This window comes from Lissotriton helveticus, chromosome 7, assembly GCF_964261635.1.
Source record: "Lissotriton helveticus chromosome 7, aLisHel1.1, whole genome shotgun sequence".
NCBI lineage: Eukaryota > Metazoa > Chordata > Amphibia > Caudata > Salamandridae > Lissotriton > Lissotriton helveticus.
In genome coordinates, this window is record NC_136068.1 from 450089060 (window position 1) to 450093077 (window position 4018).

A 4018-nucleotide genomic window follows, 5' to 3' on the forward strand; every position below is an offset into this window, starting at 1 on the left:
CTTGTGGATTTGTGACCTATTTCGATTTTTACACATTATCCCATATACTTTTAGAGATGCTTGCAGTGGGATAGCGTTAATATTAAATTCAACCGCATTTGATATTGTAGTTTGCTCACAGTGACATTGCTACAATAGTAAAACTATCAGGTATTGTATTTTCTTTTTTTTTTTTTTTTATTTCTGTAATTTTTTATTGTATAAAAAATATATATTTACATGGAGCATGGAATATACATGAGTGGAGGAAGAGGGAGGAGAAAGAGGCAAAAGAAAGAAAAAGGCGCCGGGGGGCGGGGTGTATTTGGCCACCGGCGTTCCGTGGCTTTGCGTTAGTTCGAATGTCAGTTTTCCAAGTCCTGCTTGTCGTCGTCTCCTGCCGCCCCCTTCGCGATGCTTGGTTGGTGTCCTTGTCCCACGCCCCGGACGATAGAGAGGATAGAGAAGGATAGAAGTCGAAAATGAAAGAGGAGAGGAGCCTTGCATACTGGAGGAAGCCAGTTTATTTTATAATCTAACTTCCAACACGGAACTGACCAGTTTACTGCAACTTACATGCTATTCGATATATCGATTATAATGATAATTTACCAATGCATTGATTGATCAAATAGTAAATGTAATTAATAATAATTCGAATTGATCCTTAATAGAATAGGTCCAATATGAAGTGTAATGAATTTAAACTGATCTTCACCAGAATTAGTCCTATAATTCTAAATTGGTTCTAACTAGGGTAGGTCCAATATTAAAGCTAGCCGATTTGTTATTGTAATAGAATAGCCCTATTACATTTATATGATTGTATTGTTTCCATAGTTTGATAGCTCTAATAATAATAATAATTTGAGTCTAATTTTTATTGTGATGTAGCCAGAGCTGAATCAGTCCAACACCACTCATTTCAATGTATTACCTACCACTATCGGGTAGCTACATTATTTACTCTGTGCCAATTGATTATTGTGATATACCGGCAGTGCTATGTTTATCCCTTTACTAGGTTTGTGATAAATAATTACCACAGCATACTTGCGTTCATTTGGTAGCAAAGCTCCCATTTTAAATCAATTCCACTATATTCTTGTAAATATGTAGCAGAGGGATCACTCCAAAGCTAGCAATATTATAATTCCGTTTTATTGGAATTGCTCCCTTATTAAAGTTAACTATATTTTTGAGACTGTACTCACATTATCATGGCTCCTACACTAATTTCAAGGTTTCACTTATTATGATGCAATTGATCTTCTTGTCTTCGAAAGCTGCCTATATCTAAAAAATTTGGCAATGGATTGCTTCCATTTTATTCACTGAAAACATTAGGTTTCCACTCTTTGCAAATATTGGTTGGTCCAGTGTGTGAATCCAGTTCTTTGGTTTTCCCTATAAACCGTGTTAGTTTCCTCTGATTGAAGTATCCTTTGAAGTACTGTTTCATAATTAGTTGACTTGGCGGGGGGGGGGGGGGAGATAGCCATTGATTTACCTGGAGTGAATGGCCATTGTTTGACTTTCGTGACCAGTATGTGACCCCTGGGTAACAAATGTGGTGGCCATTCTGCATCCCAAACCAGTATGAAGTGGTAAAGCAACCTCTTTTTCATTCACGTTCACCCAAATCGCCTTTTGTTCCAAAGGGCCCGAAGTGCCCATCACCTCTATGCTTCAATAGATAGGTTGCATTGAGGCGAGCGAGTTATTGAGTTGGTGTATAAATGATTGCATTTGGTGTGTTGTCCTGATTCTTCTTCTGTCTGTGTAGGACCATCAAAATTGCATATCTTATGGCTCGAAGCAGATTCTTCGATATCGCATCCGCAAGATTTCTTATTAGGTGAAGACAGTGCGGATCATAGCTCACACCTGGCTCAAATTGCCCTGGTTCCATGATAATTTAACTTAACTCCACTGACTTAATTAAATATGAGTGTTGCTGATTCGCTTTCATTTATAGCTCATAATAAATGATTGATTAGGAAGCCCACTGGTCTGCTTGTACAGAACGTTGCTCTTTCAGCATTTTTCCTTCTCTTCTCCACATCCCGATGCACCTCCAAAACTTGCATTTTTCTGTTCTAGTTGTTGTAACCTTTTTTAGTTGTGATCACCCTAACGGGACTGGGATAGGCTAACCCAGGACAATGACGCAATATGCAGTCTGAGCCTTATGGGACTAGATGGGCTTAGTCGATCTGCCCGGACATGTTACATTCAAGCCTTTATGAAGCACTATGAGAATGCGCCTACCGCCTCAAGATCAGCATGGGATATAGGAATTCAACAGGGATGTGGTACTTGCTGCCTTTAGGACCTGATGGCTCCTAATTTGGTTTGGAGCAACAGTTTGGTCCCTTGAAAACCTGGCTGGCTCACCGAATCGCACAGCGGTTTAGAGCCTTGTCACCTATAGGACAAAATGTCTTTGTTAGTTAGCAAGGGTTGCGAGGTGTGTCACCGGGGCTAGATGGCTCACAGATTAGCGTTTGGGTACATAGCTGGTTATTTTTTAGGTCTGAATGGATTTGAGAGGGGTGGAAAATAGGCCCAGAGACTTAGTGTCACTTTGAGAGCTAGGTAGGCACCACAATAGGTTTATCACCTTTAGGAAATTGTGGGTTCAGAGAAATGCTACATGGACACAGAGCTGATTCCATCCAGTAGTGGTTCACCTCCTTCATGTGCAACAGATGCCATTAATCCAAATGAAGATCTCCAGTTCAGACTGGCTCTGAAGGTGATGGAGACAGTCTTGAATGTGATGTGGGCAGAAGGGAGGAGCCAATGAAATGACCAAAGTGTAGGAAGGCTCCAGCGCCCCTTCGCAGCCCCTTGCTCCGTCAGTAGGTGAACGTGAGACCTTCACAGGCAGCTGGCTGGGATACAGAGAGCAGGGTTTTGCCTCTGTCTAGGCGCAATCGGCCTGATGCATTAACTACAGTTTTGAAGTGAGGTTTACCACAACGACTCGCAGAAGGAAGAGCAAAGCACAAGGTGGCAGAGTCTTCTTCGCAATGTGTCTCGTGACTTGAGAATGCTGAGAATTCGTAATTAGAGAATCTTGTTGCTGTAAAATGTTTGTAGAGAAAATCTTCTAAAGGTTTATTCCTTCGAGTCATTGTTGTACCCTAAACCGGCTATACCCGCCCAGGCTCCATCCTATCGATGGTCCTCCGGGTGGAACTATTCTGAGCCCTCCTGGCTGACCAAAATCATCCTGAACCATCAAGAGGTGGATCAGGTACAGCTATCGTGGTGGTTTTAATACTGAAGCAGCACTGAGCATCCTAGGACACCTCGTCATTCAACTCCGACATTTCAAAGCCAAGCTAATGTTTAACTCCGATTCGTCAACAGAAGTAGACCAACTAGGGTACAAGAATAATTTGAAGGAATAAGCCTTTGGAAGATTTTCTCCTACAAACATTGTACAGCAGCAAGATTCTCTGGTTACGAATTTTCAGCAGTCTGAAGTTGTGAGACACATTGCGAAGAAGAATGCCATCTGGTGCTTCGCTCTCAATTCTGCGAGGAGTTCTGGTGAACCTCACATCAGAACTGTAGTGCATGGCTCAGTCCAGTGGCTCCTGGACAGAGGCAAAACCCAGCTCTCAGTATCCCAGACAGCCGCCTGCAAAGGTCCCCCGTTCACCTACTGACCGATCAAGGGGCGCTGAAGCCTTCTTACACTTCGTTCATTTCATTGGCTCCTCCCCTCTGCCCATGTCACATTCAAGATTGTCACCTTCAGAGCGAGAGACTAGACGTGTTGTCCTCCCTTGCAGAGGAGATCGAGCTCTCCTTTTGTCAACACAACAGAGTGACAGCATCACCAGACCTGAGGACCTTTACATCAAAAAGGACAAAGGAAGCTTTCCACTTTGTATCCAGGCTCTGTATCCTCTTGCCTTTGGTGCAGCGCGGCTCCAGAAATTTTCCATAAACCATCACCTTAACACAGGGAGCTATTCACAATTTACTCATCAGTGGGCCCATAACACTGCAATTCATTCATACA